The following is a 13,633-nucleotide window of genomic DNA, read 5'->3' on the forward strand; positions in this document are numbered from 1 at the left end:
GAAGCTAAGGTTGAGAAAGGAGAATTGACTTGTCTTAGGTCACACAGCCAGTCAGTGGCAGAGTTGGGAATAGGACCCAAGAGCCCTGATTTTCAAACTAACTATCGGATCTTGAATTTCCTGAATAAAGTGCTCTCAGATGAGTTCCAGACCAACAACAGTGCACAGTAATTATTCAGCAAGTATTTTAGGAGAACTGCAATGTGAGAGAGACTCATGAGCTGCTCAGAGACAATTAATGCAGAGAAGCAGCAAAATTCATCAAACATAGAACTGCTTATGACTTATTTACTTGGTCTTAAAAGAGAACAAGGACCTGAGTCTCCTCCCTGTCAATAACCCCCTGCTCAGTCAGTCAGGGTAGAGGCTGAGGACGGGAGGCTGAGGGTTCTCACCAGAGAGCCCAAAGGATGGCTCCTCCGGCCGTGCCGTTCCGCCCTCGCGGGTGGGGCAATAGGTCACTATGAAATGAACTGACAACTAATGGTGGGTACGAAATAACAAACAGCTAATAGCCAGTAGTGACTCACAAATAATCAATAACTGGCAGCTATTAATGAATATAAAATAACCAATTATACAAGTTAGTTAATTGGCTAAGTGAAGTAAAAGGCCTAAAAGACAATTGGATGGCATTTCTCTTTGTCTGTCTGTATCGTGATCACTTTTTGAGACCACATCTGATCAATTCCCAAAATTCAGGGGACACGCTGGGCAACAGTTGAAAGAACACTACTGACTTGGGGACGGGGGAAATTGGAAAACAGGAAAGCCCAATTTCCATTTAGATCTGGTGAGTAGCATCAGCGGCCAATGAGCCAATCACTCTGGGGAAGGTAGCAGGGACTTCTGGGTGCTGAGCAGGGAGAATGAAGGGCACATAGACCCCTGGCATGGGGGAAGGGGGAATGAAGCACACACAGAGGTGGGGCTGGGGGATGGGACATAGGTTTAGAGTTAGGGCTGGTTGGGAAGATTCCAATGGAACATTTTTCCCATCACAAACCTTTAACTATCGCAGAGCGATGCAAGTTGCCCAGGGCTGGCTCCTGCCCATCCAGACTCAGTGTCTGGGTGCAGGGCATGTGCAGGTGGCTCCTGCCCCATATGGGGCACAGGCAGAGAGCAGGGCTGGGTGCCACAGGTATATTGGAGCGCCAGCCCAAGAAGGCCGAGGTACGGTTGGGCGGGCATTTCCCTTAACTCTGCTGGCCCTGGCTTGGCTGAGCACGACATTCTGGCTGGGCACGTTCTGTGAGAAATGCTGATTTCTGGGGGAATCTTCCCCCAACACCACTCTCTTTCCCCTCCCCTACTGCCCCATCCCCCATTCCCCTGCCTGCTTCCCTGCCCCACTCACCCTCCTCCCCTGGGCCTGGACCCAGAGGGGCTGGTCCCACATCCACACGCCCCTCGTCACGGTCGCTGTCCCATTGCGACACTCAACCCCCCCAGGGCCTTGTCCTCTCGGCCCATCCATGATGCATCCACAGCCCCCTGTAGGGGGTGACCAGGGCAAGGTCAGAAGGGAACGGGGATTGGGTCTGGCATTCTCAGGGGGCAGGGTGGTGGGACACTGGTGGAGGAGGTGGAGTTCTAAGGGTACTGGGGGTGGGGTTACAGCTGGAGGATGGGACCAGTGGTACATGGGGAGGGGCCATGGCTGGAGGGTGGGGCCTGTGCTGCAGGGGGAGGGGCCATGACTGAAGGGTGGGGCCTGTGGTGCAGGGGGAGGGGCCACGACCAGAGGGTGGGGCCTTTGGTGCATGGGGAGGGGCCATGGCTGCAGGGTGGGGCCTCAGTTGCTCTGCCCTGGGCCTGGTACAGCGGGAGGGCCCTGCCTGGGGAGAGGGGACCTTTGCTGTAGGGGGCATGGCCAGTCGTGGAGGGGGAGGGGGCCCTTGCTAAGGTGGGTGGGGTTTGTGTTGCAAGGGGCAGGGCCTTGGCTGGGGTGGGTGGGGTCTCTGGTTCAGGCGATGGGGCCATAGCTGGGGCTCCTGTTCCGACTCTCCGGGCTGTGGAGCCGGCGCAGCAGGCAGTTCATTAGGAAGGATTTTCCCCGGCACTGCTCCCCAATGATGGACACCAGGCAGACGGGGGCGTCCCCCACCCCACCCTGCTCTAGGCAGAGGCTCAGGGCCTCCCCGTACAGGATCAGGCTGCCTTTGTCATCCAGACAAACCAGCTGCACCGGGCGCCCCGGCTCTGGCTGAGCCCCCGGCCCCTGCTGCAGGGACAGAGCAGGGTCAGAGCTTGGACCCCATCCCAGAGCCAGCCAGTCCCTGCTTCTGGATGAGAGCCCCGTGCCCCATTCCCATCCCCTGAACCAACTAGTCCCTGCCCCTCAGATCAGATCCTCTTGAGTCATTTCCACCCCCCGTGAGCCATCCAGTTCCCTGCCCTCCAAATCAGAGGTTGCGCCCTCTAGAGAGGAAAGGCCCCATGTCCCATTCCCCACCCCCTGATCCAGCCAGTCCCCGCCCTGGGGCCTGTGAGAGCCCGCGCCCCTTTCCCCTGATTCAGCCTGTCTGGTCTCACCAGCTCCATCTCTTCCCGCAGGGGCTCTGTGATTTTCTTCACCAGGGCTCTCAGTCGCGTGTCTGGGGTCATCCTGTCCCTGGAGCAGGGAGTCCGGCACTCGGGGCACTGGTAGCCCTGGGCTGAGACCCCGCGCCAGTGAGCCACGAGGCAGCCCTGGCAGAAGTTGTGGCTGCACTCGATGGAGACGGGGTCGTCCAAGACATCCAGGCAGATGGAGCTGGTGACGTCCTCCTGGAGTTGATCCATCTCTCTAGACCCGCTGAGTGGGGGGAACCTATTGGGTCAGGACCTGGCACCCGGAGCAGTAGGGCTCTGCTGGAGGACGGCTGATCTCTAGCCCAGGTGTGCCCCTTCCTGGCAGCAGGAGTCTGGGGAGGAGCGAGAGAATATGGGAATATTTCTGTGAACAAGCTGTGTGACTCAGTTTACCTGCCCACTTTGTGTCCCTGTCCACCGGGCAGCACCAGAGAGAGTAGACGGATTCCAAGAAGTCAAGGCGGAGAGTAGTAGATTCCCAGGCCAGGGGGGACCAAGGCTGAGCTCCTGGATAACAGGCCAGAGAACTGCCCCCAGTTAATTCCTGTTTGAACGAGAGCAGATCTCCTAGAAACACATCCTACCTCGAGGGAGAATCCACTGCACTCCTTGGTACATTGTTCCCATGGTTAATTCCCCTCCCTGGTAAACACAGATATCTTCTTTCCAGGCTGTGTCCAGCTTCAACTTCCAGCCATGTGGTCACGTTAGAGCTTTCTCTGCTAGCCTGAAGAGCCCATTATTAAATATTTGATCCCTGCGTAGGTGCTTCTAGACTGAAGCAAGTCAGCCCGGGAGGTGGGAGCTTCTCTTTGCTAAACTAAACAGCCTGAGCTCCTGGGGTCTATCACTCCAGGCCACGTTTTGTAATCCTTTAACCATTCGTTTGGCCCCCCTCTGCCCCCTCTCCAATATATTCACATCCTTCTTGGACTGCTCCGGAACTGGACACAGGACCACAGCAGCGGTAGCACCAGTGCCAAATCCAGAGGTAAACTGACCTCTCTGCTCCTACGCGCGATTCCCCTGTTTGGGCATCCTTAGCGCCTTTGGCCACACTGTCGCACAGGGGCTCACGTCCAGCTGATTATCCCCCATGGTCCCCTACACTCTGTCAGCGTCTCTGTGTCCCTGGAGAGACACTCACCCCCCCACACCCCCCACCGGGCTGGGAGCATGGCCGACGCTCTTTGGCCATATCACAGCGCGTGTTGTTGGCTTGTGCCCAGCCTACCCTAGCGCTGGGGCTGTTGGTGACACTGGACTTTTCTCTGCTGCCTACGGCCTGGCAGACGCCATGTGCCAGGGGCTAATCACTGCCAGTGCCACGCCCTGATCTCAGTCAGATTCGCTGCTGAGGGCAGCTGGGGAGACACAGGGGCTCCTGGAGCCTGAGTCCGGGAGGCACCGAGCTCGGCCTTAGGAAAGGCCACGCTCAGGGCCTAACAAGGAAATAGCTTCCTTCCCATCATGCAGTGAGCTGGGTGCTGACTGGCCGAGCTTTCCTCCAGTTGGCGTGAGAGTAAATTCACCCTCTCAACCCCACAGAGCCCTGGGCATTGGGTGGGGGAAACTGAGGCACAGAAAGGGGATAGAACATGCCATGGCCAAACCCCACTCCCCTAACGCTGGGCTCTGGAGCACCAAAGTCTCCTCTTTTTCTGCTGGAGAGTCGCCAGTTTCCCACCCTGGGATCCCTCCCAGCCACCGATGTGCCCCAAAGGGGACCGGCTCTATCTGTCCTACCATCAGCGATGTCTCCTGAGCAAGCGCCGGGGCCAGCCCAATTCGTTTTTTCATCCTAAGTGGACACCCCCTCCCCGCCCTCCCCGTCAAGATAGAAGATGGAAATTTTGTTTCCCTCCCTCTTTGGACGAAATCTATCAGGATTTTATCCACCGAAAAGTTGCCAGATTCACAGGGCAGTCGGGGTTTTCCTGCAATCCCCAGCTGCTGGAGGCATGGGATTGCTGCGCTGTGATAAGGCAAAGCAGTGCGCATCACAGGCACAAACTAACCCACGGAAAGAGACAGCGACCTAAAAAAGAGGGGTTCTATATATTTGCTTGCTGGTCTTTGGAACCCCTTTTCCAGCTTCTCTCTCCAGTGGCAAGGGCTGGAAAAGCGGCTCCAAAGACCGGCAAGCAAATATATAGAACCCCTCGTTTTTGTGTGTGTGTGTGTGTGGGGTGAACATCTGAGGGGCCGGCTCTCCTTCCATAGATTAGCTTGTGCCTGTAAATGTCCCGATCGCGGCTAACGCAAGACAAGCCACTGTTCTGGGGCATTCCACAGGCCCAAGGGTTTGCCCGGGTTTTAGCTGGTTGAACTGGTCAGAGTTTGACAGTGTTTCAAATCACGCCATGAGCCAGACCCAGCGTTGGGGGTAGACTAGCTGCTGTCTGAGCCTATCTTTCTGCTGGACAGAGGGCAAGGTCCGAACTGCCCCTGTCCCACACCCCCACCCCAGCTGCTGGGAATTTCTGCCCCAAAGAGAGCCAGGACTTATCATGTGACTTGGCAATGCCCTAGCACAGTTAGGGAGGGTGAAACATGGGGAACAAGCAGGGACGATCCTGCCCCATGGGTGGGGAATAGACTGCGGGGGACAATCCTGCAACCTGGGGGAATAGAGCAGAGGGGACGAATCTGCCCCTTGGCGGGGGGGGAGGGGGATAGACTGGGGGGGACAATCCTGCTCCTTGGGGGGGGATGGGCTAGATTGAGGCAAACACCCTCCACACGCCCTCCGCCTCCTGTGACAGAGACTGGAGGGTGCAGAGAATGTTCATTCCCCAGATCCCCCCACGGGCTCTTCGGAGCAGCAGGGTCTGGAAGTGCACGTGCTTTAAAGAGCACTGAAAGTGCCAGGAACTGTGACCAACCTTGTGGGCGGGGGGGTGAGGAGGAGGGGGACAGTTTGGCCAGAGATACACCCCCCTTGTGAATTTCTGGATGTTACCATTGTCTCTCCGTCCAGAAATGACATCCCAACTGCCTCTTCTCAGAAATGAGGTATTTCTTAGAACTGAAAACAAAAACCCTTAGCAAATATTCAACTCTTTCCACTGCTGGGTAATGGTCACCTGGGACTGAGATGCAGTCACCTCTGGGGTGAAACAGCTGAGGAACAGCAGCACAGCAATACTACATGGGGATGGCTCGCCCAGCGCTGAGTTGCAGCTGTCTCTGGGGTGGCTTCTTCAGATAATGTGATCTTATGAATGGGTCCTTTATCTTTGGAACTCACTGCCACATGAGCCCTGCTATGTATCCTGGAGCTCTTTGCTAAGGCTTTTTACTCCTGTTTGATGGTCCCCTGTCTGGTATTTCCCAGGTTTTGGTTCTTTACATTAAGTGTGAACCACTCAATAAGACTCATACACTTTAAGGTCAGAAGGTCATCTAGTCTGACCTCCTGTACATTGAAGGCCACAGAACCTCACCACCCACTGCTGTAATAGACCCCTAACCTCTGGCTGAGTTACTGAAGTCCTCCCGTCGTGGTTTAAGGACTTCAAGTTACAGAGAATCCACCATTGACACTAGTTTAAACCTGCAAATGACCTGTGCTGCGTGCTGCAGAGGAAGGCGACCCCTCCCCTCAGGTCTCTGCCAATCTGACCTGGGGGAAATTCCTTCCTAGTCCCAAATATGGCGATCAGTTAGACCCTGAGCTTGTGGGGGAGACCCACCAGCCAGACACTTGAGAAAGAATTCTCTCTAGTAACTCAGAGCCCTCCCCATCTAGTGTCCCATCACCGCCTGTTGGAAATTTTTGCTGCTAGCAGTTACAGATCGGCTACATGCCATGGTGGGCAGTCTCGTCATCCCATCCCCTCCATAAACTTATCAAGCTCAGTCTTGAAGCCAGTTAGATTTTTTACCCTCACTGCTCCTTTTAGAAGGCTGTTCCAGAACAAACTAACTTCTGCCTCAGTCTGTAGTGGGCCTCACACAACAGCTATCAGAGGTGGGGGGCGAGCTGGCCTCAGTCCACCTCAATGTGGTGCTAACTCTGAACCCTACTAATGTAGGGTTACCATACGTCTGGATTTTCCCGGACATGTCCGGCTTTTGGGGGCTCAAATCCCCGTCCGGGGGGAAATCCCCCAAAGCCGGGCATGTCCGGGAAAATCGGGAGGCTTGGCCGGGGCCTCTTTGTCCGGGGTCGGGGGCATGGTGCCGGGCCGGGAGCGCGGTGCCGGTCCGGGCCCGCGGGGCCGGCAGCCGGGGCCGGGGTCAGTGCGCCGGGCCCGCGGGGCCGGCAGCCGGGGCCGGGGTCAGTGCGCCGGGCCCGCGGGGCCGGCAGCCGGGGCCGGGGCCGGTGCGCCGGGCCGGCAGCCGGGGCCGGGGCCGGGGCGCCGGGCCCGCGGGGCCGGCAGCCGGGGCCGGGGCCGGGGCGCCGGGCCCGCGGGGCCGGCAGCCGGGGCCGGGGCCGGGGCGCCGGGCCGGCAGCCGGGGCCGGGGCCGGGGCGCCGGGCCCGCGGGGCCGGCAGCCGGGGCCGGGGCCGGGGCGCCGGGCCGGCAGCCGGGGCCGGGGTCGGTGCGCCGGGAGCCGGGGTCGGCAGCCGGGGCCGGGGTCGGGGCGCCGGGCCCGCGGGGCCGGCAGCCGGGGCCGGGGCCGGGGCGCCGGGCCCGCGGGGCCGGCAGCCGGGGCCGGGGTCGGGGCGCCGGGCCCGCGGGGCCGGCAGCCGGGGCCGGGGTCGGTGCGCCGGGAGCCGGGGTCGGCAGCCGGGGCCGGGGTCGGGGCGCCGGGCCCGCGGGGCCGGCAGCCGGGGCCGGGGTCGGTGCGCCGGGCCCGCGGGGCCGGCAGCCGGGGCCGGGGTCGGGGCGCCGGGCCCGCGGGGCCGGGCCCGCGGGGCCGGCAGCCGGGCCGGGGTCGGGGGGCCGGGAGCCGGGGTCGGTGCGCCGGGCCCGCGGGGCCGGGAGCCGGGGTCGGGGTCGGTGCGCCGGGCCCGGGAGCCGGGGTCGGGGTCGGTGCGCCGGGCCAGCGGGGCCGGGAGCCGGGGTCGGGGTCGGTGCGCTGGGCCAGCGGGGCCGGGAGCCGGGGTCGGGGTCGGTGCGCCGGGCCCGCGGGGCGGGGAGCCGGGGGGTGCGCCGGGCCCTCGGGGGGTGGTCGGTCGGGGCCGGCACCCCAGGGCCCGAGCCAACCCAGGCTGGAGCCGCCGGGGGGCCAGCCTGGGCCGCGCCTCCTCCCCCCGCCCCCCTTACCTGCTTCAGGCTTCCCGCGAATTAAATGTTCGCGGGAAGCAGGGGAGGGGGCGGAGACTTTGGGAGGGGGCGGAGTTGGGGCGTGGGCGTGGGCGGGACTGGGGGCGGGGCCAGGGCCCCGGGGAGTGTCCTCCATTTGGAGGCACAAAATATGGTAACCCTATACTAATGGCAAGCCACTTCTCAACACCCCACATCTTCACTTTGGATCTCAGGCTGGGAGGCATGAAGGCAGTGATCAGACAATGAAAAGTTACACAGCCAGCTGTGAATGCTGTTGGGTTTTCTCAGAGTGCATCACGGCCGTGACACCCTCCACTCTGCATTGGATTTGTTTCCTGGCTGACGCGGGTGGAAATCGAAAGAAACATGGGAATGGCTCTTTCTGGGAAAGAAAAGATTTAGCAGATTTTATCTGCTGTCTAGGCATGCAGCCAGCATGAAGCCACTCGAAAAGCACTGAGTTGCAGCTGATGCTGCGGTGGGGCAGCTGGGTAACAGCTGCAGAGTCGCACTGAAGTTCTCAGTGGGGACCTTGCGCTCTCCAAAGGCTGTTCCAGGGGAGCATCTCCTTTGGGCTTTTACTGTCATTGGCCATGATACACTGACACTCTAGAACCCTGTGTCCCTCAGTAGCACACAGTATTCACCACTGTGATACGATTATGAGATGTTTTGTATTATGCATGCCTTGTGAGGTGGTATATAAAATGTCTGGATCTGTTGAACATTAATAACCTGTTGGATTGGATGTGCTGTCATTGTATGGGAAGTTATGCTCTATGTGCATTTCTGAAATATGTTGTGAGATTGGGAGACGCCCATAGCCAGCTTTACAGTAGAAACAAAGGAGGGCCAGAAAGGTGTTGATGGCCCATCAGGAAGAATCCACTCTCTGAGAGACTCCTTGGAGAGGGCACTTAGTCAGTGGGGTACTGCCTGACCAATGGGCTTGCCTGACCCCCATGACACAGCAACGATCTTTCTAGCAACTGAAAGAAAGAGTATAAAAGAGCGACAGACATCATAGAATGTCAGGGTTGGAAGAGACCTCAGGAGGTCATTTAGTCCAACCCCCTGCTCAAAGCAGGACCAACACCAACTAAATCATCCCAGCCAGGGCTTTGTCAAGCCGGGCCTTAAAAACCTCTAAGGATGGAGATTCCACCACCTCCCTAGGTAACTCATTCCAGTGCTTCACCACCCTCCTAGTGAAATAGTGTTGCCTAATAGCCGAGCCTGGACTCTGTGACTGCATTAGTCCCCAACAGGGGAGTGTGGCAGGAGAGGACACAGAACATGTCTACAAATAACTTTTTCTGGACTGCTGAGGTGGGGGGAGAGGCCAGATTCCATCTGGCGCTTTAGGACTCTGAGGACGCTCTGGGATCGGGAGCAAAGTCTCTGGAGCCTCGGGAGGTGCAGGTTTGGAGACATGTGGCTCCTACCTAGTCCAAAGTAACCTGCCGTGCTCCCCCACAAGAGCCATGTTAACAGGCAACACTGGCCCTCTCTTTCCTTGGCCACATGTATTGTGTCCTTTTTCTGGTGGCTAGTCCAGAAAAGGAGGACAAGCGCTCACTACTGCTACCACCTGAGGGAGTTGCTGGGTTGAGATCAGCTGGTAGAAGGAGGCAATAGCCCCAGAATCTGGGACTTCAAGGCCCTAGAGTGACCTCTTACCTTTATAGACCCCCCCCCCATACACAGCTATTTTAAAGTTTAGCGTGAGAGTAAAGAGACCCCTTTTCAACCCTTCACCACACAAGAGAGCCGGCAGCATTTGTCATTAACTATTTATTTCTCCTCTCCTGGCTCCCAAACTGCTTCTCCTCCCTACTGCCGCCAGCCACCTTCGAGTTCTCCCTCTTCTCTCCCCGGCTCTGCTCACTTGAGTGCAGCAGCTCAGCGGATGGTCCAGCTTTACTCTTTCACTTCCATTCTTCTTCACTTCTTTGCGGGGGGGGGGGGGGGGGGGACTGCATTTGCCATTGAGCAGGCTGATGGAAATACCTGAGTGCTCTGTCTAGGCCAGGGGTCTCCAACACGCGGCCTGCGGGGCTATTTCTCTAGGTAAGCGGCTCCAGGCCACAGCCTAATGCTATCCTGCACCCCAACCCCCTGCCATGAGCCCCCTGCCTGCACCCCAACCCTCTGCCACACCTCGCACTCCCGCCTGCACCCCACACCCCAACCCCCTGCCCTGAGCCTCCTGCCTGCACCTCAACCCCCTGCCATGAGCCCCCTGCCTGCACCTCAACCCCCTACCTCACCCCTCCAACTCCCTGCCTGCACCTCAACCCCCTGCTGCACCCCAACTCCCTGCCCTCAGCCTCCAGCCACATCCTACATCCTTCCTGTACCCCAACTTCCTATCCTGAGCCCCCTTCTGCATCCCCCACCCTTTCTGCACCCCAACCTCCTGCCCTGAGCCCCCTGCCTGCACCCCAACCCTCTGCCACACCTTGCACTCCCTCCTGCAACCCATACACCAACCCCCTGCCCTGAGCCTCCTGCCTGCACCTCAACCCCCTGCCATGAGCCCCCTGCCTGCACCTCAACCCCCTACCTCACCCCTCCAACTCCCTGCCTGCACCTCAACCCCCTGCTGCACCCCAACTCCCTGCCCTCAGCCTCCTGCCGCATCCCACATCCTTCCTGCACCCCAACTTCCTATCCTGAGCCCCCTTCTGCATCCCTCACCCTTTCTGCACCCCAACCCCCTGCCCAGAGCCCCCTACTGCACCCTGCACCCCCTGCCTCACCCCTCCAACTCCCTGCCCTGAGCCCCCTGCACCTCAACTCCCGCCCTGAGCCCCTGCAACACCCCTCCTGCCGCCTCTGGGGCAGGGCCAGGGGCAGCGAGGGGCGGTGTCAGTGATGCGGCCCTCGGGCCAATGAACTAGTCCTCATGCAGCCCTCATGGTCATTTGTGTTTGAGACCCCTGGGCTAGGCTCACAGGCCCAGCAGCTAAAGGCAAGCCCCACTGAGAGCAGTGGGAGATTAGCCTGGATTGGCAGGAGTAGAGGCTTGGCCCATGGGGACCCCAGGCACTGCCGCTGCTGCCACCTTCATGGTGAATCCTCCAACGCCTCACCAAAGGGCTCTTCCACATTCTGCAAACTGGCCTCACGGGCTGACTGTCTAGGAGAACAGAAACCCTTTGTTAGAGCCGGAGAGTCTCTTGCCACGTCTCCCTGAGGGTCACAGTCAAACACCTGCGAGTCTCTAGGAGGCTCTCAAGCAGTTCCCTGCTCAGGCACTTGGCACCCACTAGCAATGGTCTCTGACAGCGGCATTGCCAAGGGGAGCTCAGCAGATGGTCCCTTCTACGGCTTCCTGAGTGGGAGGGAGGTTGGTCTTGTCATTTAAGGCCTAGTGTCAGAGTCAGGGCTCCTGGGTTCTCTGACTTTGGAAATGGGTGGAGTCTAGTGGTTGGAGCTGGACTGGTATCAGTCCCACGCTTCCTTCCTGCCTCTGTCAGGGACGTCGTGTGTGACCTTGCAGCCAGTCGCTTTCTATCCCTATGCCCCAGCGAACAGGGATAATACTGACCCCCCTCAGAGGGGCTGGCAGGGGTCACCAGCGTCATGACTCAAGTTGGAACGAGTTGTGCTCTTCGTAGTGAAGGGCCCAGATTCAGTCCCCATGGATGCCCAGGGGGTCTGTATTGTGGCCATGGTTTGACTCACCTAGCATTACAGGCTGTTTAGCCCAGTCCTGGCCAGGCGTGGTGCATCTGCTTCTGGCCCTCTCATCACACACAAGAACATGGCCCACCAAGGACAATCCATCAGCTCTCACCTGGTGTTCAGCTCCAGGATGGATGGGGAGCCCTAGCCGGACCATAGAAAGACAGGGGGGTGTTCTTTGGTGGAAACTGCTGGAGCTTCAGCCTCTGCTCCCACCTCCACCCACACGCTGAGGGCTTCAAAAGTGGTGCCTGACCCCAGGTAAACAAAGTAGCCGAGCTGAGGCCAGGGTGGGACTGATCCTAAGAGAAGAGCAGATTTCTCCTCTGCTCTAGGGAGATTCCCATAGGAAAGGCAGCTGGGGTGGGGCGATACAAGCACTACCCCTCAGCCCTTGAACAGCGGGCAACTAGGACTTTGGGAGCCAAGGGACTGGTGTATCTTGCTGGAGAACAGAAAGGGGCATTGGAGAAATTGTACAAAAGTGAACATTACGGCTGGGTCAAGGGCAGCCAGATCTACTGGTCAGAGCCAGAGTCCACACTCACATGACAGGAGTGGAGAGTCAGCCAGGTCAGGATACTGGAAGATCAGCAGCAAAAGACAAACGTGCGATCAGCACCACAACTCAGATGCCAGGATGCCTCCAATAGGACCTCAGGAGCAGAGCCTCAAACTGGGGCTGAACTTCATGGGTCCGAGGTAAGCAATTTTCAGCAGGCTTCCAGCTGGAGGGTTGGAGTGTGGCTTCCCCATGAACCCTGCAGACCTGGGTCGGAGACCCCTGGGTCGTGACAGTGAGTGATCTCTCCCCGCTCAAACCTCCTGCAGCAGGAAACAGTCTCCAGGATCCTGGACACAGCCTCTGAGAATAAAATGAGGATATCATGATGAAAAATAGGGCTCTGTACCAGGGCTGGGAAAGCTCCCAGCCAGGCTATGCATCGGGGATGCCATTTCTCCCCCAAGAGACCCACACGCCCCAAGGAGTAAATGGCTCCTACCTCCATGAGGGACTGGGGTCTTCCATCTAAGCCTCTTTGAGAGCCGGCATTGCTGGGACGAGGTGACCTGTCCCCACTGCTCCCTAACGTGGCTCAGCTACAGGAAGCACCCGTCTGGGAGGCTGTGCCAGATCCCAGGGCCTGGAAGACAGCTGGAAGGAGGCTCCTATTCCTGTCACACCCAGAGACCCCATAGAAGGGCCAAGGGGAGAATAAAGGGCAGGAGATGAAACTAGCCCTGAGCCTCTGTCCCACCCCCACCTCCTCAAAAGTGGAGCTTTGTAGATAAATCTCTGATAATTTTCACATGACTCTACATTGTGCCTCTTCATATAACCTTGTGGTGGGTCTACCCATGTGTGACCTCTGTTTTCATGGGACTTTGTATCAAAACCTCATTTAGAAACTTTGCATTGCCCTTGGTATAATATTATAGCCCCTCAGGATAGAATAAGATAGAAGAAAAAATTCTTTTTGCTAGCAGTAGAACAAGAGCTCTCCCCCCCCACACTCTTAATTGCCCTGTTGAATGAATGAGGTGTGGATGAGCAAGGCATGGAAGGCAGCACCTCCAGACAGCCTCAACTGTTGGAGAGGGGCTGGGAGCCAGACCCAAGGACAATAAAACGTGTCAAGTGGGCTCATTAAAGACAAGCAGACATACCGACGGCCTCGGGGGTTAGAAGGAAGCACCTTCTTTTGGAAACACCCTCTTTGCAGCATTGGGACAACACCCAGAAGGAAGCAGCACAAAGGACCAATGGACACAGACACAGAGTTTGAATCTGGTATAGATTTGCATAAGAGGAAAGCTGCTATAAAAGTGAGGTGTCTTGCAGAGGACCCCGGGTCTCGTCTTGTCAACATGGGAGCATCGATCCGGATCGGCAGAAGCCCGGCTCCACCCCCTCCCCCATCTAACTCACCTGGCCAGTGAAGTTAAGGGGAGCAACTAATTGGTAACAACAAGACGGAGTGTGTTTGTGTGTGTGTGTGAGTGTAAGTGTAATATATTATATGCATATAATACAGTGTTAATGAATACATGTATTACTAATAAATGTGGCGTTTTGCCTTATTCCCCCTGAAAAGATCCTGTGCAGTACTTTAAGTACAACAGCTTTCCGAACTCCAGTGGGGCTGTG

The 13,633-nt window shown here is 58.1% G+C and overlaps 1 long non-coding RNA gene across 1 annotated transcript; it reads right to left on the reverse strand.

Annotated features, from left to right (window-relative positions):
- Window positions 1-10,425: 10,425 nt before the first annotated feature.
- Window positions 10,426-12,933, reverse strand: LOC135982745 (uncharacterized). The gene is made up of 4 exons (XR_010600292.1): window positions 12,489-12,933; window positions 12,033-12,349; window positions 11,485-11,628; window positions 10,426-10,936 (listed from the first exon to the last, which is right to left on the reverse strand). It is a non-coding gene; the product is annotated as an uncharacterized LOC135982745 (long non-coding RNA).
- Between the last annotated feature and the right edge of the window lie 700 nt (window positions 12,934-13,633).

The sequence above is a fragment of the Chrysemys picta genome, chromosome 4 (assembly GCF_011386835.1).
Source record: "Chrysemys picta bellii isolate R12L10 chromosome 4, ASM1138683v2, whole genome shotgun sequence".
NCBI lineage: Eukaryota > Metazoa > Chordata > Testudines > Emydidae > Chrysemys > Chrysemys picta.